The sequence below is a fragment of the Meleagris gallopavo genome, chromosome Z (genome assembly GCF_905368555.1).
Source record: "Meleagris gallopavo chromosome Z, MGAL_WU_HG_1.1, whole genome shotgun sequence".
Lineage (NCBI taxonomy): Eukaryota > Metazoa > Chordata > Aves > Galliformes > Phasianidae > Meleagris > Meleagris gallopavo.
In genome coordinates, this window is record NC_139435.1 from 8,811,975 (window position 1) to 8,837,449 (window position 25,475).

Consider the following 25,475-nt stretch of genomic DNA (forward strand, 5'->3'; position numbering starts at 1 on the left):
CATCAGGCACCAGCAACCAAATCTGTGAGTCCTTGCCAAGAAAACCTGTGCCAGCTGCATGCGCCAAAGGACGCAGGCTGTCTCAGGCTGCCAGCTCCATAGTAGGGATGGGAACCTGCCTGTGCAACCAGAGGAATCTTAACAATTATCACAGCTAGCTCTGATAGCTTGGACCAGAGTCCTCAACCACATGGATGAGCAACTGAGCAGCACCAGGGGTTGCAGAGACCACCATGGACTCCTGCACCATCCATCCACCCCTGTACTATCCATATCACCCATCCTTGCATGCCTGGAGGAGTCAACCACCTTCATGCTGCACAAGGCCTTGATTTTAATTTTCACCATGTTTCAGATGTGGCCATGAGCTGTCTGGATTGATAAACCCTGAAATGTCTGCAAGAGACAAAGAGATGAGAAGTCTGCATAAAAATCAGTGGCGTGCCAAGGAGCTCCACTGCCTAACACAGCCTACAAACAGCCCACGCCTGGCAGTCTTGCCCTTTGCCTGCCTCCACAGTTGCCTCTGCTCCTCTAGAGCAAAGGCTTAGGGGCAGGCATGCAAGAGAAGTAATTCTTCAATCAGGTCAAGGCCATTTGGAGACAAGAACACGAGTGGCATTTTCACTCCTACTATGATATTGAAGGAAAGGTGCTAGACCAGGATGGTTGAGCCCAGAAAATTTCTTTTAAGAGAAACAATGAAAGCATGCACCAGTACATGCTGGGGGGCCAACCGCCTGGAAAACAGCTTTACAGAAAGTGCCCTCAGATATCCTGGTGGACACCAAGTTGACTATGAGTCAGTGGTGAACCCTTGCCACAGAGAAGGTTAATGGTATAGCCGGGCTGTGACTCTCCTTCTGCCCAGCACTGGTGAGGCCACTCCTGAGATGATCAAGGAAACGGCCACAAAGATCATTAAGAGAGTAGGGCACCTCTCCCATGAAGAAAGGCTGAGAGCTGTAACTATTCAGCCTGGAGAGAAGGTTCAGAGGGGATCTCATCAATACCTATAAGAACTTGAAAGGATGGTGGGAAGAGGACAGTGCTCTTTCCGTTAGCATCCAGTGACAGGACAAGAGGCAGTTGGTACAAACTGAAGTACACCAGGCTCTGTCTGAACACCAGGAAGTTTTTTGTTATTGTGAAGGTGAGGTTGTAGATCCTTGCAGATCTATAAAAGCTGCCTGGACATAGTCCAGGGCAACATGCTCAGTGTGTCCCTACTTGAACTGGGGTTGGGCAAGATGGACACAGACCTCAGCCACTCCATGATGACCCCCACTTCGGCCTGTCCTGTGTGCCCCCACACTCACCTCTCTGCAGCAGAATCCCACTCCACTCCGGATCAATCTCCCTGTCCCACAGTGGGCGGTCGTTGGCACAACTAGCTGAAGACACTTGCCAGCCAGGCACCCCCCAGAAGCGGCGTGGCTGCCGTGGAATGGCTCCCACCATCACGGTGTGCCTCCAAACCTCTGCAACGTCCTCTCCAGCTCTTTAGTCTTCACAGCAGCTCTGAGTAGAAATAAAAAAGGGAAGATGCAGGGCTAGCGTGATATAGATGCTCACCAGGAGGAGAAGGGCAGGAGAATATTGCTTGCCTGAAGGGTCACACAAGTGGAGATGGCAGTCTTGAGGTCCAGCCTCTCCCCAATGTCAAATAAATCTACAGATCATTTCAGGCAGTACTTTTACCTTACTTTCCCTTCAAATAACAAATACTTTAAACTAAGCTGTGAACTCTCGTACCTTGCTTGTGCTTTACACTCTTTTGCTTGCTTTCCTGTATGAAAGCCTGTGTATATGAAGAGATCCCAACTTCAGTGAGGTTAAACAAGGCTAAGTGCAAGCTGTTGCACATGGATCAGCACAATCCCACATATGCACATAGATTGGAATAAGAACTCCTTGAGAGCAGTCTCGCAGAGAAAGACTTGGGGATTCTGGTGGACAGAAAAACTGTATATGAGGTAGTAGTGCATGCTTGCAGCCCAAAAGGCCAACAGTACTCTGGGCTGCATTAACAGAGGGGTGGCAGCAGGGAGAAGGAGGGGACTGTCCCCTTCTGCTCTGCCCACATGAGGCCCCATCTGCAATACTGCATCCAGGTCTGGGGCCCTCAGCACAGGAGGGAGCTTTTGGAGCAGGTCCAGACTAGAGCATGGGAATAATCAGTCTACTGCAACATCTCTGCTACAAAGAAAGGTTTTGGGAGCTGGGCAAAGCCAAAGCCCGCAGAAGAGAAGACTCTGCAGAGACCTCCTTGTAATCTTTCAGTATGTAAATAGAGCTTATGACCAGAAAGGAGACCAATTTTTTACAGAGTGACAGTGATAGGGTAACGGGGAGTGGTTTTAATTTAAAAGAGGGGAGATTATATTAAATGCTATAAAGCGGTGAGACATTCAAGAGCAGTGAGATCTCAAGAGCAGCTGTGGGTGCCCCATCCCTGAAGGCACTCCATGCCAGGTTGGATGAATCCCTGGGCAGCCTCCCAGTGGGTGGGAGACAACCAGCCCATGGCAGGGACTGGGGCTGGGTGGGCTTTAAGGTCCCTTCCATTCTCTGATTCTAAGTGATTCTATGATTCATTTTGGTGATCATTTCATAGCTTGCTTTCCAAGACATTGCAAATCACCAGAAACCTGTGGGCCTCCAGCTAGTTGCTGGTCTCATGTGCACCCACACTTTCACCCACCATGCAGGACATTTTTTAGCCATACGAAGAAAAGTACTTGCAACTGCTTTACTCCACTAAGAGACACCTGGCAGAAAAGGGAGAAACAGGAGCCTGACTGCCCTGAGACTGGAGGTTGGTTCCCCACCAGTGCTCTCTGGAGCATAGACGGCAATCTCTTCACACAGCACTCACCTGCTCAGAGGCGCCCTTTGTGTATGAAGATTCGCAGATAAACGCAACTCTCTTGTGGTTGTAAACCACCCGCACTGCAGCTTTGATGCCTGGAAGAGGGCAAGGAGGAGAATCAATCTGAGCAGGAGCTCATGGTCAACACTTTCACAGCAGGCAGGAGACCTTGGGCAATTCTACCCTCAGCTTCTCTGCCACAGGACTTCTTGGAAGCTCTGCAGTTCCAGGAAACTCTGGGTGAAGGAGAAGGCACTGCCCACTGCTGGGGACTGTGTGCCCCTCTCCCCAGCACAGCCTCAGCTGGAGGTTGTCTGGAGGGAAGCTGCTACTGTCCTGTTGGACATGCTGACCACAAGCACTGTCCCAGAGCTTTGAAACAGCAGGGCCAAGCAGGTTAACAAAATCCCAGCAGGGATATACTCAGAGGCACCAAATACACAAGTGCACCCCTTTCTAACACCCTGGACCATCAGATCCTATGTTAGTGCAAGGAGCACATTGCCTGACCTAGTGTGCCTCAGAAAACATTCTGTTCCCTCTTTACATTTCTGGTAAAATTTGCAATTAGTCCCAGTTCTCAAGAGCAGGCCAGCCCAAAAGCCACCTCCAACAGAGCCAGGGGAGGGGCACCCCCAGTGAGCAGCCAGAACTGATATGCAACATGTCAGCTCCCACGGAGCACTCACAACATGGCGAATCAGCACTGCAGCATAACAACCTCCTGGTCTAAAGCCTCAACAAAAGCTCTTTGTGAAGCTCAGCCCCTCCTGGCATTCTGCAGGAGGGAAGGCAGGTGGATGTTTGCAGCCATGGGAGGATGCCATGCTGCTGACACACTGTGCTCTGCTTGTCTAGAACAGGGAAAGCTCCAACATCAGGTAGCTGCTTCTCTTTTCCACCTCCAGGGCAGATCTGCACCATGACTTCCATGGCATGGTCAGCCACTGGGAAGCAAAATCAGCAAAAGTCAGCAACAGTCAGCACGGGGCGGTGAGCGGAAGCCACATCCTTCCTTTACGTGTCCATGCAGGATAATGTGCAGGTGCAGTCTTTGCTCTTTCCTTCTCTGTTCCACGCCCTTCTATAGTCACAGCCCTACCCAAATCCTTATGTAGGCAGGCTGAGCCCTTTGCTCCCCAGCAGCAGCTGCCTCACTGGAAAAGTCTGACATCATAAACTCATCCCAAATGAGGTCTCTATGCCAATCCCCAAGGGATGCCAGCACTGGGCAGTAGTGCATGCACCTCGCACAAGGGGCTGCACCTCACCCTGCCAAGCCAGATGCCACTGTCCAAATAATCATGTGGGGAAATTCCACAGGATTCCACAACGCGCCTCAGAAAGTCCAAACACAGAGACTCCAAACTCCTGCCGCCACAACAGGGAACAGGGGAGACATCACCAGGAAGCCTCATCTTTCTCTTCTCCCAGAGCCAGGCAATTCCAGAGCCCCACTTCTGGAGGCCTGGATGGGACAGCACCAGGTCTGAGTCCTCACTGCCCCACTGAACAGTATGGGTGCCAACTCCTGGATGCAGCACGGGAGACTCCCTATGTCCAAGCCAGAGATCCAGCCCCTCCCACACCCAAGCAGTTGTGATTTTGCTGATGTTACACCCCACGCTGGTTCTATGAAATAGGACTGACTAGGCTTTGCCCGCAGGGGGAAGCTTGGCAAGAGCTTCTCCTGTTCACCCTGAGCTACTAGGCCAGTTGGAGGAGATGCCCCACCTGCCCCAGCCAAGCACGCAGAGAAACAGGATGGCTGCTGCCAGTGCACAGGCAGAGCTCTGTATCAACCACATATTGAAGGAGGAGAAATTTCCCCTGCAGCACCACTGGGTCACACTCCAGCTGTGGTTTTGCAGGGCTCTCCCAGCAGCTGGATCCAGAGTTTTCCCCTCTTCTTCTAGCCTGGCTTATCTTGGGGAAGGGCACAAGACTTTGCCAGCTGTGGGACACATGGTGCTAAAGAGCCTGTAGGGAAGGGGGCACATTCCAGACGCTGGGACAGAGACCCTGTGTTCTCTGGGGACACCAAGCCAGCAGATCATGACGCAGGATGACACAGCCAGGTCTGGGGGTCAGGGACATGGCTTACCTGTTGCTTTCATTCCTATTAGCACATCCAGGGGGAACACAGGATAAACAAACCGTGGCCTCAATCTGCTGGCAACAGAACAGGATGGCAGGAGAGGAAGGGTCCCCGGCTGGGCGATGCAGCAGCTGTACCACATGCTGGGATGCAGCCTGCAAAAGGATCTGTTGCTGTTTTAACTGTTCTGCACCACACACATTGTGGGCCAGAAAGGAAGTGAGGAGAGTGGGAGTAGCTCTGCCAGAGTGGGGAGAGAAAAACTGCCAAGGAGCAGCCCTGGGACAGAGGAAGTTCACCCAACGGAACTCACGGGGCTTTGCAGAGGGCAGGTGGCCAGGTCTGAGCATCACTGCCTGAGACAGAGCACGATGACTGTGAGCTGGTGGGAATGAGAGGGCTCCTTGCACCTTTCAGACAACAAAAAATCAGAAAAGCAACCTCAAACTGGCTTTTATCCTGCTCCCCCTTCTGGGCAGTGCTAAGGAAACCTTTGCAGCATCACTGGGAGTGAAACAGAATCCAAGTAGTACAGAAGAGCGGTTTCTGTTACAGGCAAGCACAGAATCATCCTCTGTACAGAACACAAGGCAAGAGAAAAGGCAGTGGAAAACTGCTGGAAAGTGACTGGAAGATAAACCATAGCTCTGTTGGTCCTATCTGAACCCAGAATAAGGAAGGAAACCTAACCACGGAAAGCATAGAGCCACAAAGCTCCCTGGCGCAGGCTGAGAGCAGCGCTTGAGAAGCAGAAAGTTTCCCTGTAGGACAGCAGCACAACAGCAACACAGGCATCAGAGAATGGCTTCTTCATGGCCTCTGCAAGATTGGGTATGCCACCATCAGGAGAGATACAGATAGGCAACACTGGGGACACTTCAAGCACCATCCCTGGGAGAGGTGGCAGTGGGAGGGAAGGCAGTGAGAGAGATGTGATGGAGCAAACAGCACCTGATGGGCTGAGTGGAGTGGAGGTGGCTGTGGCACTCCCCAGGGCTTCAGGCTGGGATGGAAGAAGCTCACAAAATGGGAAGGAGGGAGAGGGAGAAGTGAGGATGCAAAGGGAAGGAGTATCCCACTGCAAGGGCAAGCCCTGCTCTCGGGGCTCTGAGGAGGCCTGCTGCCATGCTAGATTTATGCAGCTGCAGAGCCTCGCTCGATGCTGGTCCCTGTGCAGATAACAGAAAGGAAGCTCAAGGGCTGGGCAAGGATGGGGCAAGAGGCAGCATCCACATTAAGCTCCTGAAAACCACTGGGAACAAACCCTATTCCTCCCTCTGCCACTATCCAGCAGATCCCAGAAGGGTCAGAGACCGCTACGTGCTCAGATACTCCTAGTCCCCGCCATAGGCTGGGGTTTGCCCCAGGGTGCCTTCCCAGCCCCAGCTCCACACACAGGTGCCATGGAAGGCCGTGAAGACACCGAGCCTTTGCACCTGGCCAAGCCAGGAGAACACAATGAGAGCTCTCCCAAGAAGCCTGGAAGCTTCACCCCCGGTGCCTGGTTTGCCTCAGACACCTTGCCTTGGCATTTCACATACCGGCAGCAACACTGACAATAGCCTGCAGTGGGAAGGGGGGTTGGCAGGCTCTGCAGGCAGATCCTATATGCGACTGCCACCTGTGTACGGCTTTCCCCCACGTCCAACCCATCCTGGCAGTCTCCCCTCCATGCACAGCAGCCCCTCTCCCCCAGGATAGCACAGTCAAAGAATGAAAAGCAGCTTAAAAATCCAACAGGAACATCGAGCTGCCCTCCAAAACCAGCAGCATCCCCTGCCCACCCAGCCCAGCCAGGCTCAAACCTCTGCGACGCAGCCTACAGCGATCAACCCGGAGCCCACGGAACCTGCAGCACGCAGAGCGGGGAAATCCCATGCAGCAGCCGCTGGCAGAAGGACAGCCCAGGTTGAGGACAGACCTTTGTCTCTGCCTGCCTGTCTCGATCGCTGCTGGAGGAGAAAGAGGGGGGCGGTGGGGGGGGGACAGCGAGCAAAGATAACACCCCTAGGAGGGATGTCACAGTCACGTTAATCACTTGGAATTCCAGCCAGCACAGAGCCGGGCGCTGCGAATATGGGCAGCAAATGGAGATGCTCAAAGCTTAAAATAATTGGATCCTTTCACAAGAGCCGAGCCCAGAAACCAGCACAGGAATTCAGTCCCCGATGGAAATCGTGCGATCGAATAGGCGGAGAGGCAGGCACGGCACACGCAACGCTCAGCCGCCGGCGGCTCCGCACCCCCCGCTCCGCTCAGGTGTCTGCCCGGCGGCAGCGACGGCACCGGAGGGCCGCGACGGAGAGCCCCGCGCGGAGCCCGGCCGGGGCCGTCCCCTCCCCAGCCAACTTACTCCACTTGTGGCAAGGTGCAGAACCGCTGCCAACGTGAGAGCGGGTCTAGCGGAGGAAAGTAGAGGCCTCGGAGCCCCGCCTGGCCGGGAGAGAAGCCCGTGCAGAGGAGACCCCCGGAGCTGCCCACCGGCCCCTGCGGGGCGATGCGCGGCGCGGAGGGCTCGCGGGCCCGCGTCGCCTTCCCGGTGAGACGCGCGCACGGCACATGCAGGCTCCTGCTCAGCGCCTCAACGGCGATGAAAAGGCACGGAGGCTTCTGCCAGAAAACAAAGAGGCAGCGGCAGAGCTGGGGGTGGGGAAAACTCTCCGCTGCCCGAGAGGATCCCTGCGGAGGCAGCAGGATGCTGCCGAGCCGCACCGCAGCTACTCACCCCCGCCAGCCCGCGGTGGCACCCACTCGCCCGGCGAACGGAGGACGGAGGGTGGGACGGCCGCGGTCCCCTCCCCGAGGACGCGCGGGGTGGGAAGTGCCGCAGGACGCGAGCCAGGCCCAGGACAACAGCTGGCCACCAGGGGAAAATTCCTCCGGGCCGGCTTCTCCCCCCGAACGCCGCTGCGCCCTTCCGCCTCGGGGTGACCACCGCGTGCTCCCGAGGGGAACGTGCGCCCATGGCCAAGCACGAGTTTCATCTTGAGCGCAGCGCCGTGGTCTGGGGGCCGCTGTGCTGGCTCGGCGGTAGTGTCACCCCGGAGTAACAAAGGCAGCGCTTGCAGTGGAAGCGTGTCCCTGATCACCCTGCACGGGGACACGAGTGCAGGCTCCCAGCCTGTCCCTGTAAGGTGGCAGCCAGAGATCAGAGACTGCAGCAGCCGTGGGACCGCACAGACCAGCGGCTCCATCCCTGACCTCGGTGCCAACCGGAACCCACGGGAAAATTTCCCCTATTTGTCTCACTGGATGGCTGCAAGAAGCCAAATCAGTGCTGGCGGAGGGACAGGACCACATCTGCTCTAACCCCACACGTGGACCACAAGCAGGGAAGCTAAATGCTGTAACATGCCCAATAGGTCATTGTCCATGCAGGACTGGACCACTGTTGTGCTAAGTGATGCACAGACATTAGGATTAACAGTCTGAGTCTCCCATGTGCCACAGGGCAGAACAACACCCTAGGGTTACTCCTGCATCAGAAGCCCTGAAGAACCATATCCTAACTTGTTTAACGTGACCCCAAAGGAAAGGCAAATTAGTTACTGTCAGCTCCTGGCCCATCCACTCCATCACACAGGAGCATGACCTGACCTCACTGCTCTGAGAGCCCTCCAACCACCCTCAATGCCTGACCCTGCAGAGCAGCTCAGCTTTGCACCCCCTGTAGCACATTGCCTATCGCTCCCATCCCAGCCCCATCCTCCACAAACATTTATGGCACCCCTGTGTACATCCCCTATGCTTCCAGCTCTTTGCCTGTGCTCTGTTGCCACAACCAACCCCAAAACTTCCCTTGTCACCTCCATAATGATCCTCCCTGCACACACACCCCATAGGTCCAGACAGCACCCATTTGGCAGAGCTACAGCAGTGTCACCTTTCCCTACCTCCCTGCCAAGTTACTGCAGAACGTCCTGGGGATGCTGCATTACCTGGAGTGAGTGAACACAGGCATCAAAGCTACAGATGGAAGAGGAAGCAGGCAGAGCCCTGTGGTGAGGAGGGCAGCAAAGATTGTGCAGGCAGTGCTGACCCTGTGGGAACCGTCCCTTCTCACCGCAACCCCTCTTGCAATACACTTCCCTTTACCGTAAGTGCCTCCAAGGGAGGTGCCTGGGGCACTCAGCTCAGCGTCATGAAGCTGCAGCCTGCAGATAAGACAGCAGCAGCAGCTGCAGGGACATTCAGCATCAATTCTTCTCCCCATGAGAGACATCCACGTGGCATGGGAGGAAGAGATACCACATGGGCCCCCACCCAGCTCACCCCTTTCCAGCTGCGATTTAGGAAGCACCAAGGCTACAAAGGCCAGAGCAGTGCCTGGGCAAGAATCCAGGATGAGCTATGGACATGTTTGGCTGTGAAGAGCTGCATGCATCCAAGAGGGCTATTGTGAGGAAGGAATATTTCAACCACAAACTCAATGTCCTGCGCCCTTCAGTGAAAGGCAAAATCTCTCCTTCTAGTGGGAATTGAAGGCAAGAGAGCTGCTGGCATTTAGGAAAAGGTGTCACAGCTATCACCTTAACACTTCCATTGCTGCCCAACCAAACATATAAGAAAAATCATAGAATCGTGTGATTCAGAAGGGATCCTTAAAGGTCATCTGGTCCAACTCCCCTGCAGTGAACAGGGACACTACAGCTCCATCAGGTGCTCACAGCCCCTCCATCCTGACCTTGGGTGCCTCCAGGCAAGGCATCCACCACCTCACTGGGCAGCCTGTGCCAGTGCCTCATCACCGATTGTAAAAAACTTCTTGCTTATATCCAATATAAATCTCTCCTCTTCTCATTTAAAGCCCTTTCTCCTTGTCCTATCACCACAGATACCACAGATGATGGTCCATCCCTGTCTTTCTTACAGCCCCCCTGTAGATACAAACAGGCCACTCTCCAGTCTCCCAGTGGAGTGGACGCAGCGCTCCAGGTGAGGTGTCACAGCGCAGAGCAGAGGGGCAGGATCCCCTCCCTCGCCCTGCTGGCCGCGCTGCTTTGGATGCGGCCCAGGATCCGGCCGGCTGTGTGGGCCGCAGGGCACACTGCTGGCTCATGCCCAGCTGCCATCCACCGGCACCCCCAGGTCCTTTCCGGCAGGCTGTGCTCTATCCCTACGTCCCCCGGCTCGTACTGGCAGCGGGGGTTGCCACGACCCGGCTGCGACGCCTCGCGTTGGATGTGTTGAACCTCAGCAGGTTCACCTGGGCGCACTGCTCAGCCGGTCCAGGTCTCTCTGGATGGCACCCCGTCCCTCGGCCGTGTCGACCGCACCACACAGCTGGGTGTCATCCGCAAACTGCTCAGGGTGCACTCCATCCCATGTCCGTGTCACTGATTAAAGAGCGTCAGTCCCAGAACTGACTGCTGAGGGACAGCACTTGTCACTGATCTCCATCCAGACAGTGAGCCATTGACCACCACTCTCTGTAATCTTGCAATCAATTCCTCATCCAAGTACACAAGTTCTTTTGAAGCACAGCATGGGGATATGAGGGCATTGGGATGGAAATGCTGGATGGAGTTGTCAGCATTGAGAACACCAGGGCCCAGACAGTGCTTCAGGTCACAGAGAACCTCACCTAGAGTTATCTGGCAGGTGTAACCTGCAGGGAAGGCACAGCACCACTTGCCAGTGTAAAAGTATTCTACACTGATCAGTATCCTGCATCTTCACAGGATGACAGCAAACAGCATGTGTTTGAGACAGCTGCACCCACAGACAATGCTCCTGACCCAGACATGAGCCCGCGTCTGTCTCTGTACAATATTACAGATCCCTGTACAAACCCCACTCGCTGCTGCTGCAGTCTGGTTTACTGTGCTGCTCCAGCTCAGAGATCTCAGTGCTCAAGTATAGTATCCAAGTAACTCAATGGAGCCCAGAGCAGTGTTGAGCAGCAGTGTGGAGAGGAAGCCAGGGGAAGGCAGTGCACAGCACTCACATCAAGATGCAGTCCAGCATCAAGAAGCCCAAGGGAAAGGCTGAGATGAATAACTTGAGATGGAAGCTGGGGACAAACAGACGCTCATGGGAACATCCTAGACCTCGAAAACTCACATAAAAGTGTCTGGGGAGCCTGAACGCTGGGGGCATCCTTTGCCAGATGGGGAGGCACATGTCACTATTGCTGAAGGTCAGCTCTGCTCAGGCTATGTACAGCCTCTTTGCTCTCTTTTGTTACTCTTGTAGACGGGAGTGGGCAAGCACTGAAAACCCTTTTGGCACTTGCACATGGGACACAGGCTTCTGAAGCATCAGACACCAGGGTCAAAGTTAGGAGACTCAATAAATCACAGAGCGAAGCTGTTTCTGAAGACAAGGCTGATGAGGCTGCCAGCAACCAGCCTTGCAGAAGGACAGGATCAGAAAAAGAGCAGCCATGAGAATAAAAGGTTGGCAAAGAAACAGAAAATACTGGGAGCAAGTAATTCTTTCCAGACAGTCTTTTAGGCTCATCTCAGCCTCCATCTGCTCCCTATCTACACAGGATGGTCAGTCAGCTGAAGCCTTTAAAAAGACTCCTGGTGCCTTCCCCTCTGATTGCCACTGCCTCCAGAACTGGAACAGGAAAGGTAACCCCAGAGCCTTTCCAGCCCTGCTGCTGGGGGCCGGCATCTTCTCCAGTCACCAAGAGCATGAGCACCCTCCTGCAGATCATACTCCACACTCCCAGCAGAAAAGTGTGGGTGGTTTATTGCCCTGTGCTTTACCACTGTGGTGTTGGAGATGGACTTTTTATGCTTGAGCAGGGAGAGAATGGCATGGTCCTCTGGGGAGAGGGGTGCTCCAGCTAAGGAACATGGAGACAAAGCAAAGAGCAGGGTGATGCTGCAGCAACTCTGAAGGTCATGAGAAGGACAAAAAAGAAAACAAAATGTGAGCTGTGACAATTTCAAATGCAACAAGGAAATTTTTTGCTAACATCTAATTGGAATTTCTCTTGATGCATCTTGTGCCATTGCCTCTTATTCTGTTCCAGGACACCTCCCAGGATAGTCTGTCTCCAGCTTCTCTCCAAGGCCACTGGCATCCCCCATCCCTCTTCCAGTCTACTGCTCTCAGCTTCTGCTCCTCTGTTGGCCTCCAGTCTCATAATCTCCATCGCCTCACTTTCACTTTCAGGTATCTCTGAAGGATGCTGCAGCCCACTGATTTCCATCCCTCTCAGCCAAAGATGCAGCCAGGCAGGACAGAAGGTGCCTGCATCCAGCCCCAAGCAGCAAGCCCCTACAGACCCAAGGAACATTGAAACAAGAGACTGACTCCAGTGCAAAAACCAGTGAGGATAGATGTTTTCAAGTTTGACCCATAGCTCTGGTTGTCAGAGACACCAAGCACCCACCTTAGTGCCTGCTGCAAAATACCTAGCTCATCCCAAGATGGGAATCCCAAATGCATGGTCTAGAAAGTTTGGCCCTACTCTCCCCCTCACTTAACCTTTTTTTTTTTTTTTTTTGTCCCTGCAGGGATAATTCCTTTTTTCCCCTCCGTGCTATGAGAGCAGTAGTTGGGATGGAAAGTTCTGGGCAGGATCCAGACAGGACCTGCTTAGTCTGTGTGGCACATGGTCAAGCCAGACCCTGGCCCATCCCCACCACTCCACTGCCTGAACCCTGGGTGCTGCCCTCAGCAACAGAGCCCTGAGGATTCTCCAGCTCCCAGAAGACCCTGCATCAGGCCTACTGGGGCTCTCTGAAAGCCCAGTCCTGCCACAGCACCTGCCCTGTGCTTCCTGCTGACTCACTGCCCTCTGACTCACCCTCTCCTCCTCCCTGATTCACCCATTTTATCCATGGTGCCTGCAGCCACAAGCTACAGTGAGGAAGCAGCAGAGCAGTAAGCTGGTGCCAAGTACCCCTTCTCCCTCAGCACCTGGAAACAGCAGTGACACCCTGTCAAAGCAGCAGGGCAGCCCAGAGTGGGAGTGGTGCCATACACTGAGGTAAGGAGCAAGGCTGGAGATGGGTTTCCTCTGGGCTCTGAGGCTGCCTTCCAAGCAAATCCAGTAGCTTTATCAGCCCTCCAGCAGCTGAACCCATGTCTGGTTGCAGGACTGTTACCCAGTGCTGCGTGGATGGTTGTGCCCCTGGATACAGCCCAACACACATTCCCTTCACAATTCAGGCATGATCTTGTTGAGAGCTGGGGTTTTCTTGTAGCATGGCTACGGTCATTCAGCATCAACCAGCACTGCACAGTCCTTGGAGCATGCATAGGTTTGGTCAGCTCCCCAGTCCAAACAGTGGAAGCCACGTATATGATGCATAGCTTCATGTACACCTATCCTCTATGAGACCATTTCCCAGACTGGCAATTCTCTCAACAGCAGAAGCTCAAACAAACAGGCTTTGCTCCACATCCTTTCCCCCCCACCATCCCTCAGCACCATCCTTTTCCAAGAGCTCCTCAACTGATCTCTCCTCCAGAGGTGACAGAAGGCAGACTACCCTTCACTGCTGTTTGCTGTGCTGGAACACCAGGCTCAGTAAGCAGCTTCGTGGAGCAGAGCACATCCATCTGCGTCAAGGAGCATGTGCCTAGGCTGCTCCTCTCACTGCAGCAGGACAGGCTTTGCTGGTGCTGCAATAGTGGTTGAACATCACGTAACCCGAGGGGTCACGCAGACCCAGACATGTTGGGGGCCCTTCCATCTGGGAATTAGGACCAGGCTAAGCCATCCTCCCTTCCCTGGAGGCATTCAAGGCCAGGCAGGATGGGGCTGTGAGCAACCTAGTCTAGCAGGAGGTGTCCCTGCCTATAGCAGGGGTTGGAACTAGGTGATCTTAAAGGTCCTTTCCAACCCAAACCATTCTATGACCCATTCTTTCATTCTCTGGCCAGGGAAGGACAATACACTGGGTTGAGACGTCACATATTTAACAAGGACAAAGAACATTTTTCTGCCAAAGCGCAGGTGTTTACATCAGATCTCTTGGTTCTCCTAGATTTTTACGTGTATGGCCCAGCACGTCCCCATGCCTCACCATGTACTCACAGAGCCTTTCTGCCTTCTCAGGACAAACAAAATCAAGATGTGAGCCACATAGTGTCATGCAGCTTCCCCTGCACACATCCATCAGGATGCTTCACCCCCACGGTCCTTCAAGAGCAGCAGAGTCACAGATGTGCAGGGTTCATTGCATGCCATCACCACTATGGTCACAGTGTCACCAATGTGACAGTGCCAGGCAAGCACCTGAACAAAACTGCAGCCACAAGCAGGATGGGCCCAGCTGATTTAAATGCACACACTTAAATCAGCCTCTGAAAAGATGGGCTTCCCAACAAGCCCTGGGCAGCCAGGAGAGTGGAAAGAACGTTTGCCCTTGGACACCTGGGAAGCTGCTCTCACCCTGACACCCTTCCCACACTAAGCAATCTCCTGCAACTGCCTTATGCACTGCTTCTGCAGCCTACATTGCTGAAGACCAGCAGAGCAGCCCTCCAAGGCACAGTCGCAGGACCTCACTGCCTTGTAACAGCACATTTCAGGGCAGCAAGGTGGGAACCGTCAGCAGAGATATTTATTCACTCGACTTTAGGCCAGCAACATGCTTCTGCCAAACAAAATGCAAAAGGGCAGTGTGAGAAGTGAGGATTTGGGGCAACTACAGGAGGAGTTCAGGTTTTTTGAATGCTGATGCTAAGCAGCTTTGCTGAGCAGCAATAAGTACACAAAGTTGGTGCACACAGCTTGTTAGTCTGACATCCATTGAAGTGAACAGATACTATCATTGCCAGGAGCTTCAATATCAGGTTTTTCTCTTCTAGGCTCTCCTCAGAGCAGCTCTGTGTTCCCCCATTTCCCCTCACTGAAAAAATAGAGCAGCTGACTGCTCTGGGGGCTGCAGTGACCCCATGGAGCTGCCAGAGAAGGCAGAGCCTGTGCCAGAGTCTGTCCCCCTCCCAGCATTGCCTCTCTGCCGGTGCCCAGGGAAATGAAATAGCTGGAGCTGACACCAGCACTCATAGAGCATTCCCTGGGACCACTTTCCATCTCCTAGACAGAGCACAATGAAGCATCAGCTCTTTGTTTCATAAAATCAAATCCAAGGTCATCCAATCCAGTGTAAGGACCAGATGTAGAATTTCTTTAAATTAAAGTTTAGATCAGGGAGCATACCCATGGTGAGGAATGGAGCTGAATGGCTGAGTGCCTGCTAAGTAAACCTGTGAAATGTAAGGACTGAGCTTCCTCTTCTGGTCAGTAACACAAATCTGAGTTTACTAAAATTGGAAAGCCCACCGTGTGGCTTGCAGCTGGCGCTCACCCTTCCTGCAAGCTGCAAATCCCTATTGTCTTGGCAGCCCAGATCAAATCTCCCTCTGCAAGGGGATGCTTTTGTTGACTCAGCACATCCTGCAGCCCTGCACACATCCTGGGTGGGCTGGCTCACACCGGTCAAGCCTCAGGGTAGAAATGAGCTGTGTCCTCCTTCTACCTCTCTGCAGGAAGAGAAATGGGGGATTCTGCCATCCCTTCCCTGGTTTCTTTTGCTGACCCTTCTGTTGCTATGCCCCATGGGGTATCCAGTGCAAACAGTGCAGCCTCACCACTTCCCTCTGGATCAAAAGCCATTCCCCTTCCATCAGGTTATTTTTTCCTTTTTCAACCAACTTCACACCAGGATCCTTCCAATTTAACCAGCCCCCTTGTTCCTCCAGGGGAAAGAGCCTGCTACTTTTGCTCTGATCAATTCCATGCTCTCACCCTGACCAGGTGTATCCAGAAACCCCACATGCTGCTCCCTGTCCAGCAAAGCACTTCTCCAGCGCAGGAGGATACTCCACACTTTCACTAACAATCCTGAGAGCAGGGACAGGAATGGCACAGCTTGATCACTTTCACACCAAGGAGTGAAATATGGGGAAAATAACAAAAAGGAGCCACTGCAAAATGCATGGAGAGAAGGTCAGAACTGAGCATTTGACCCAGGCCTCCTGGCTCCCAGCCTTGCATTCTGTACTAATTTGTTTCAGCACACAGCTGAGCTTTCACTCTGGCTCTAAAGCTTCCCATACACTCGCTCTCACTGAATTCCATCATCTCTTCTCTCTCTGCTCCACTTCCAAGAGTGCTGCTGCTTCCCAGCAAAGGGGTCTTGCCCACCTTTCTATTTCAACACACTGGGAGAACCTCACTCCATTCCCTCTATTCTTATCCCAACCTTAAAAGAGCTCTTTGTTCCTGCCACAAAGCCTACCCCACTACCATGGTTTAACCCTTGGGGCACTGCCTCAAACTCTAAGCACAGCACAGAAGCAAGGCCAGTTACAATATCCATGGCAGATTCCACAACAGAAGAGTGCTGACAATCTGCTGGCAACTTGCAGCATGCAGTGAGGGGAAAAAAAAAAAAAAAAGAAAAAAAAAAAAAGCCATCTTAAATCATCCTCATCCTCCATGGAAACTACTGCCAAACAATCCAAGTGAGAACTCTGCAGAAAAATGGAGATGGGTTCAAAACCCTTTATGGTGCTTGCCCTCTGGATTATTACAAAATGTGCTCTAAGCAGTCAGATTCAGACATGCAAGGAACAGGGGTGAGGAAGGAAGCAGGGTGGACTATTCCCTTGTCCCCCCTGCAGGGACCTCTCTGTTCCTGCCCCCAAGTACAAAGCACAGACAGCAAGGGGTGTCACAGAACTACTGCTAAGCACTCTTGACCCCTGCCTGTGCAGATAAGCTCAGACCTGCGCTGGAGCAGTAGCCCATAAATCAGATACTGGAAAAAGGCATGGTCATGGGATTGCCAGTGGGTGTGTAGAGGGGACAGGAGATGTAGACACTTTCCCCCAGCCAAGCAGGATCCCTGCCACAAAAGAAGGCAGTGTGGGACAGGGCTGCTTTACAGCACCCAAAAGTGCCAATTCTGCAACACACAGGGTAGGCTTGCGCTACTGCACCCCAAAACACCACCTCTGCAGACAGGATGGGGTAGGGCCACCTTGCAGCACCCCAAAGTATCTACCAGGGTGCTGCAACCTCCCCTCCTCCCCTTACTAGTCGAGTTCTGCCCCTCCCTGCTGCCCACGTCATGGGGAAACCGAGGCATGGTGTGCTGTCCCTGCTCCAGGGAAGGGAGCAGGCAGGCAGCACCCAGTGCTAGCAAGTGGGGTGAGGACAGCGTGAAACCCCACCCCTGGGCAGTCCAGGGTGAGAGTCTCCCTGCTACAGGGCAAGCATGGTGCGTTCCTACAGGGCTGGGCATTGGGATGGGGTGGGAGATGTAGGGTGGACACCAGCCCCACAGCAGCATGCTTCTGCAGGAGGGGGCAATGAAATTGCAGTGACACCCATCAGGTGAAGAAAGTCATTTGGCACAACCTGGCATGAGGGGATCTGACCTCCGGCCACCTCTGCCCAACACTGTTTCCAGCTCAGTGGGGCCACCGAGTGGGAAAGCAAAGCTCATGCTGCAGAAGTCACGCAACTATAGTGCGTTGCTCAGATACAGCTCTCCTGGCATCCTGCCTCAGGCTCCCATCCCCAGGTCACTGCACTTCATCCTCCTGGACACTCCAGGGAGCAGACCCTTCCATCCCCTCCCATGAAACATCTTCACGTGATATCTGCTGCTGTTGTCACACAAAACATCACATTACTGCCAATATCCTTGCCCCAGCTCAATTTCCCAGGACATAACATATTAGATTAAATTCATTATCCCCTATCATTTTATAGCAGTCTTTTCATTTCTCTCTTAACACACATCTGAGACATATCAAGTTTCAGACAGGCTCACTCCAAAGGAAATTTTCCGCTCTTTCCTTCCAAGAATTACAAGTGATGCCTTTTCCTTCTGCTGCTCCTCTCAGAGGTTCACTTTTGAACAGAATTTGACTTTTTTTCTCCATGCCACCGCTTCAGTCACACCTTCTCCAGGCTCTGGAGGGCAGCGTTCTCTCCACTGCTGGTACAGCTCCACTGGCAACATTTGGAGCTCTACTATAAGGAAGCTTTCAAGAGTGAGATGCCTTTCCCTTCCTAAGCAGTGAGCACAGGCATTTCCTCCTGCAAAATGACAGGCTTCCTCTACCAGAAGCACCACTGAATTCTGTTCAGATACTCTAAATTTTGTGGAGAACCAGAATTAGAGGGTCATAATCTTTAATAAATCACTCTTACTGAGCTGCCAGGAAGAGCTGCACAGGAGAAAGAGGGAGGGCTACTTTCAATCTGAAGTCTGTTTCCTCCACAAATCCAAGCCATGAAGCAGCTCTGCAGTTGCAGGAAACAGGCACAACAGCCAGAGGAGTGCTGTCAGGCTGGCAGCTTGATGTCACAATTTTCATTTTCTCTTTACCAAGATCTATCACATGGACAGAACAAACCACTGCAAATACCTTTAGATTGTAGGCTGTGAGTCTCAGGGAAAGGCTAGCAGACCAATTCCAGACAACAAGCCTGAGAATGTTCTAGTTCCTCAAAATCTGCTAGTATTTAGAAGGCCAACCATATCCTGGGTTGCATGGTCAGAAGCATGGTCAAAGGAGGAGATTCTGCCCCTCTGCTCTGCTCTCATGAGATCCCACCTGGAGTACTGAGACCAGTTCTGGGTCCCCCAACACAAGCAGGTCTAGAGACAGGTCACAATCAAAGGGCTTAAGCACCATCCCTATGGGGACAGGCTGAGAGAGCTGGAGGTCTCCAGCCTGCAGAAGAGAAGGCTCTGGGGGGACCTTGTAATGGTCTTCCGTTACTTTAAGGGGCGTTTAGGAAAGATGTGGAGGGATTTTTTATAAGGGCAGGTAGCACAAGACGAGGGGAAATGGCTTTAAACTGGCAGAGGGTAGACTTAGACTAGATATTAGAAATAAATTCTTTACTGTGAGGGTAGTGAGACACTGGACCAGGTTGCCCAGAGAAGTTGTGGATGTCCCCTCCCTGGAAGCATTCAAGGCCAGGCTGGATGGTGCTGTGAGCAACCTGATCTCGTGGAAGATGTCCCTGCCTGTAGCAGGGGGGTGGAACTAGGTGATCTTAAGGTTCCCTTTCAACCCAAACCATTCTATGATTCTGTGACTTTTGGGCATTGCTGGCTTCTAGGAGATGAACTGAAAGCAAAGTTCAGACCTGCCACTATTTACTGGGCTATCTACTGAGCTGGACTATCTTCTCACAACTTAGAGAATGTAGCTAGAAGTGCCCACTGAGCCAGATTTTCCTCCTGAAACCAAGAATCATTAATGTCCCTGCTGACACTTCCAGCACTCTTTCGGCAGTGGCAGCATTAAGCTTGCTGCCAATATCCTAAAGGACACTGGCCATTTTCTCAGTAACACGACTCAGCTTGGTGTCCCCATCTGACTATCTGCAAGTGATGGCACATATCCCACACAGAACTTTCTGAACCTCAACACCGCAGCTCAACCAGGAGGAAGTCTCTCTTGGCTGCTTTTCCCTAAATGCTTATTCCACTGCTTTACATTTAACTTCTCCCCAGATCAGGAACCAAGTGCGTGACCCCAGTGCCCAGGGGCTTTTCTTGTGCTTTGTGCTGTGCTTGAAAACATACAGCATGAGAAGGAAAGACAGAAAAAGAGGGAGTAGCACTTCCAAGATGACACAGTTCTAACTCATCAGGTCACAGCGCCCAGAATCTCGAGAACCTTAGACAAGGATCTTGGCATGCAAGGTGCTGAATAAATGGAAAATAACACTCTCTGCTCTAGAAACTGGCAATCCATGCCCCAACATGCACACATTGCAGAGCCCTCCCCATCAGGCTCTGCTATCACTCCGTGGCATTTCATAGCACATCCTGGAGCCTCCGTCTGGAGGAATGATCAGAAAAAACAGGCTGTGAAAAATGGGGACAGAATGAACCGCTGTTTGGCTCAGTAGATTTTGACCACTCTCCTAATCATTCCTGCCCCTAAAATATTGTGATGCCAACTCTCACACTAAGCGCTGAAGCTCACATGCATTAAGAGCAGTGCTCAGGCTGTGGATCTGAAGTTGCCCTTAGCAGCAGGTAACAGTGCCTCAGCTTCCCCTGTGGGAAGGAAGCTTCAGCTGCCAACACAGAGCGAGCTGTTCCCCTTTCTGAAGGAAGGGAGCCTTCTTGGGAGCCCGAGGGAGGAAGCATGCAGATATCTGCAGCAGGCCACTTTCGGGTTCCAGCTTTGCTTGTTGGCTTTCCCTTGGGAACATCACGGTCTGAAGCCCAGTGCATACTTTACAAAGTCCAGCCCGTCTGGGAGTTTAAAGATGGCTAGAACTGTAGCACTGTACAGGGCAGGGCAGGGAAGCCCATACAAGTTGTAAAATCATCCAAAACCCAACACAGACATTATGGTGGACTGCACACAGTGACACGGCTTTCAGTGGAATTTCTGAGGCTTTGTACCCTGGTTCAGAACTGGAAGCTCAGGCAAGGACCATGATATCTGTGAACACAGGGCTGTTTGGGCGGCTCATGGACAGCCATCCTCCCCATCCAGCTATACAAATCCTGGCCACAGCACACACAGCAGCACACACAACCCGATAACAACCCATATGTCTGACTTCCAACAGCTCAGAGCATCCTCTGGAGATGGGGCATGCCTCTTGCTGGATTGGGGACTGAGCACTGTAACACAGTGCCAGCCTGACCTTTGGGAGGTGTAATGAGAGAAGCTTACAGCTCACACCATGATCCAAATCAGGATGGGCAAGCTGTGCCTGCTGCCAGAGAGTCCCGTCCCCCTGGCCCACACCCAAGGCTTCAGGCACATGACAGAGGACAGCTCACACAGCGAGTGGTGATGGTGTTTCCTGCTTCCTTCAGTACCACAATCAGTGTCTGGTGAGGAGGCTGCCCAAAAGCAGCTTCAGAAGTGCTCAGTGCTCCCCTTACCTGCCCAGGGGCCTCACGCCGTATCACAGGGCTCATCAGAGAGTTTGTTCCCCATTGGAATGCAGCTACCCCACAGCAAGGCAAACCAGCTGCGCAAGATGGACGGCACACAGCAGGCCAGGCTCCCTCAAAAGATGCAGGTACAGCTGGGCCCATCGATTAACTGAGAATGAGCAAAGGCAGCAGGATGACACTGCCCTGCATGACTCAGTGGGAAGCTCAGGTGACTGGTTTCCTGCTGGCCAGGCCTGCTCTGCAACTCCAGGCTGGAGCTGGAACAGCCGCTGAGGGGAGAAGGAGAGGACAAAGCACCCTGGTCCCCTCCCAAGGCCCACTGATGGCAGCTGTAGGTGCCACGGAGGACTGGGGGTGCCGAGGCCTGCATCAGGATGCACGGCCACAGCATGGGCTGCTGAAAGCGTGGGTTGCCATGGCAATCCCCCCAGCAAAGCCCGCTGCCTCCCTCCTTTGTCTCTGCTCCCCTAGGCCTTGCTGTGCACTTCCACCATCCCACACATGAGGCATCTGACAAACCTCCAGAAGCTACATGTCTCCCCAGGCAAGGAAAGGGGGGCAGAGGTGGAAGGCCGCCCCCATAAGCTATTGTCCCACGACCCATGGGATGCCCACACTGAACCCAGGCACGTCACCCCAGCTGGGTGACACGCGTCATTGTACTTCAGGCTCCCTCCCCATGGGGACATGGACCCCTTGTCTCTGACAAAGAATGGCTAACCACACCTCAAAAAGCCCCACACAGCTTGTGGCAGCACAAGGCTGTATGGAAAAAAAGAATCCAGGCTCTTTTTGCAGAAGCCTAGCAGACACGTTGAGAATGGCAAGTCTATGCTTTCCAGTCCCAGCACATTTCCATTGGAGGAGATAGTTCTGTGCTGCCATACTTAACCTTGTTATGGCTTAAACTGGACACAGGATCTGATTTGCCTTCTGTCCTAAAAAACTGTTGTCTGCTGTTGCTATATTGTATTATATGGTTACTCAGCCTAGTGTGTAAGCATAGCTCCTTGCTCCTTCTCCTCTGACATGGGTGGGAGATACAAGAAAAGACAAAGGACCCTTCCGAGCTACATGCAGGTGTGATACCTGCCGATATCTTTAGGTGAATTAATTTAATGACTTAACAGAATGGATAAAACAACACCTCCAAAAGCTCTGCTTTTCTCCCCTCTGTTGCTCCTTCTCTGCTCATCCCCAGGATGAACAGGGCCCAGCATAGCTGATTACATCACTTGAGGGTTAGGGCAGAAGCCTTGGTTCTTATACAGGATGAGTCATGGAGCTCAGAACCTGCAACTTCCTTCTGAAACCATCAGATGTGTCTCACGCAGGCTAAAAATAAAGATGGGCCAGAACTGTAGATGCATCCTTGCACAGCACTCAGGTGACAACAAATTGTCTGAGCAATAGAAACCACAAAGTCCAGAGATGCTCCGAATTCTTGTGCATACACACAATTGAGAGGCCAGGAGGCCCCACTTTATGCCAAGCTGTGCTGAAGGAAGTCGGCAGCAGGTGCCGTGCAGCCAGCTGGCCACGCAGAGAAGGACAGAGCCCTGCTCTCATTGGTTTGGGTGAACATTCACACCCAAAGGTACTAAAGAAGATTTCAATTGATGCTGGATGCATCTACCCAAGGCAGAAGAAACAGACTACCACAAACAAGAGGGAAGATAAATTTTTGGCAGGTGGATATTGGAAAGCTGGTGGATGGCAGCAAGACAATGCAAAGGTCCTACGGGTGCTTGGTACCAGGACTAAAATATATACGGGTCAGAGCTATATCTGATGTGGAAAGAATTTGACTAAAAAACTTTAGGTAAGTGACGAGTTCAAAGTTCTGAATCCCCAAGACATTATGCATCTGCAAAACCTTTACAGTCTAGGACACAGGACTCTTGCATAGCAGAACTATACACAAACAAGGTCTGAGAGGGACATCTGCAATGTTTGGAGGCCTAACATTAGCCCCAGCAGATGATCCTCTGCTCCGTTCTTGAGAGCACTGAAAACTGAACAAGGATCCAGCTGTCCCAATGCTTCCAAGAACAGGATATCTGAATACCCAAACTACTTACAGTAGAGATGGTAGGGCAGAGGGGATTCCTTTCATAACTCCAGTGCAAATACTGGTGGGTCCCATCCCTGAAAGGTGAGGAGCATTTCCTTGAGGTTTCCAGTTGGAAGAGGACCATGGGGCAATGAGAGCCTAAATGTCTAAGAGCAGGCTGAGGGAGCAATGCTAGGCCAGCCACCTTCTGCTGAACATATAATCTCTGGTTTACTAGTTCTTTCAGTTTTCCAGCAGGGCATCCCATTCCTGATGGAAACACTGCAAATCTACTCAAAGGTTATCAAGCTGTGCTAGGTTACTGCCAGCTGCGCTGAACTGAACTAGTTTCAGGGGAGGTTCAGGTTGGATATTAGGAAATGTATATTCTCAGAAAGAGTGGTAAGACATTGACATAGGCTGCCAAGGGAAGTGGTGGAGTCACCATTTTGGAGGTTTCCAAGAAAAGTGGATACATGGTACTGAGGGACATGGGTTAGGGGACATGGTGGGGATGGACTGGCAGTTGGACTAGATGACTTTGGTGGTCTTTTCCAAACTTAATGGTTCTCTGACTCTAACAAAATAAAACCAGCCCAGATATAACCTCCAGGATATTATTTGGTTTAGATGACAGCCAAACCAGAAAAAAAGAGGTTCATGCTATGGCCATATAGTGAGAGAAACTGTTGTCTTACATACAAATAGGAGGTTTGTCATTTGGGGAGGCATAAAGCACTCTGTCTAGTTATCAGGGAAGGGAAAAAAGAAGTTCCAGTATGGAGATCCCCATGTTAAAACATCTCTGGTCACAAAGCAGGCAAGCACTGAGAGAGTTTTGTGCCTAGATCTGCAGGAAGCTCCAGCAAAACACCTATTCACTGGTTGTAGCCATATAATACATCTCCATCACTAGGAAAGATGTAGGATCACAATAAGGAGCAAGCACTAGTGACCACCATAACTCAGCTAGGTAAAAGGGCTGCTCTTCTGCTGCCAGTCTGTGTGACAGATAATTTGCAATGCTCATGCAGAGCTGACATGAATGAAGGACTTATTCCTCCCCTGCTGCTAACCAGGTGAATCTACCCCTGCCTTACTGTCTTCGAGTCCCACTTCAGCATCTGGCTGAAGGGAATGAGAAAGAAAAGATGGCCTGAGGCCCAGTCTCCACTTGTCTTGGCCTGGCCCCAACTTCCCTTGGCAGGCACTTAGAGGAAGAGCTGTACAGCCTGGGCAGTCACATGTGCTAAGCAGTGGCTTCCCTATGAAATCTCTTGGCCAAATAGCACCTGAGCTCTGGGCAGAGAGGCTCTGTACTGCAGTTCTCCCAAGGCATGATTTTTTCAGGTGAAGGACAGCAAGCAGCAGAGACTAGCAGCTGGGAAATCCTCCTACTCAATGCTGCTGGCAGAGAGAAGTACAAGTTCAGTGAGCAGCACAGACAGCAAGTTCCCAAGGGCTTAAAATACATTGCCCTTGAGCTTGCAATGCTGCGCAGGGCTCAACAGTTTTAGCAGCACAGGTTATAGGCACCCAGCTCTGCCAGTCTAGCGACACCTGTTGCATAGAGGGATGGAGGAGAGGCAGGAGGAAGGCACTGTGGTCCTAGGTCTCCTCAGAAAGCCCTGGAGGAGGAAAAAAAAACAATACCAATTGAACAGGTGCTAACCTGAGCGTAGGGTTGAGGCAGAACAGAACAGCAGCTCTCAGCACCTGCAGCGTGGTTTTGGGGATGCTTGTTCTGGCTGTGTTGGGTCACCTGGAAAAACAAAGGCAAGGTGCAGAGATATGTGTTAGACTCAGCAGAGAAACAATTTGCCTGTACAAGACAACTGTACAACACTGTCTGGTAAGCAACCACTCACATTCCAAGCCAAGAAGTTTGACAGCACGTACACAGAGCTGAGAAACCCTGAGCAATCCAGTACTGTGATAATTCTGTATGCTCTTTCACCCTTTCTAAGGCTGCCCCTACAACCAGGCCTCTGCCATTGTCACCCCAATCGCCCATTTGAGTTCAGGTTGGTTCCCTCAGAGAGCCAGAGCTGGATTCCAGAGGCCACTGCTGCTGTCAAGCCCCTTATCCCAAGTGCATTGGGAAGCCCTGGCTTTACTCCTCTCTACCTCCACAGTCATACTTTGCTCCACCTCTGCAGGTGCGCTGGCATTTTGTTAGCTGTTAACTTTGTTAGGCTCTCTGTACTCTGCCCACCAGACCTCGCAGCAGAGTTGAGGCAGAAAAGGACCAAACGCTGCTGCTGGGGAAGTTGGGGCTCTTGGCAACTCAAACTCACGCAATCAAATGCTGCAGTGTTTCCCAGGCTACAGCAAAGGGGGAAAGCAACAACCACTTAACAGAAGCCTTCATGAGGCCAGCCAGAACTGCCACAAAGACGCTGTTTAAGGCTCCTCCCCATGCAAGTATAGGCTACAGAGACAATGCTGTGTGAGAGTGAGAGCTAGGTCCTTGAAAACCAGAATGGGACCAGCCTGCTCAAAATGAAATCTGGAGTTCCCTGAGCCACCGGGACAATCAGCAGAAGCTGGCAAAGGGCAGCCCTTCTCTTCAGCCCTGGGTACCAC

General features: G+C 52.3%; 1 protein-coding gene across 4 annotated transcripts in view; it reads right to left on the reverse strand.

Annotated features, from left to right (window-relative positions):
- ATOSB (atos homolog B) overlaps positions 1–25,475 on the reverse strand; it is a 33,786-nt gene that overhangs the window by 5,798 nt on the left and 2,513 nt on the right. For 2 of the 4 annotated variants that reach the window (XM_085213883.1, XM_085213884.1), the window contains exons 2-4: positions 24,562–24,651; positions 2,879–2,967; positions 1,320–1,521 (exon numbers count right to left, since the gene is read on the reverse strand). The gene's annotated coding sequence lies outside the window, so the exon portion shown is untranslated. Of the gene's footprint in view, positions 1–1,319; positions 1,522–2,878; positions 2,968–7,323; positions 7,455–7,695; positions 7,788–24,561; positions 24,652–25,475 lie in introns of those variants that run through there. The other 2 variants (XM_085213887.1, XM_085213886.1) reach the window with 2 other exon arrangements.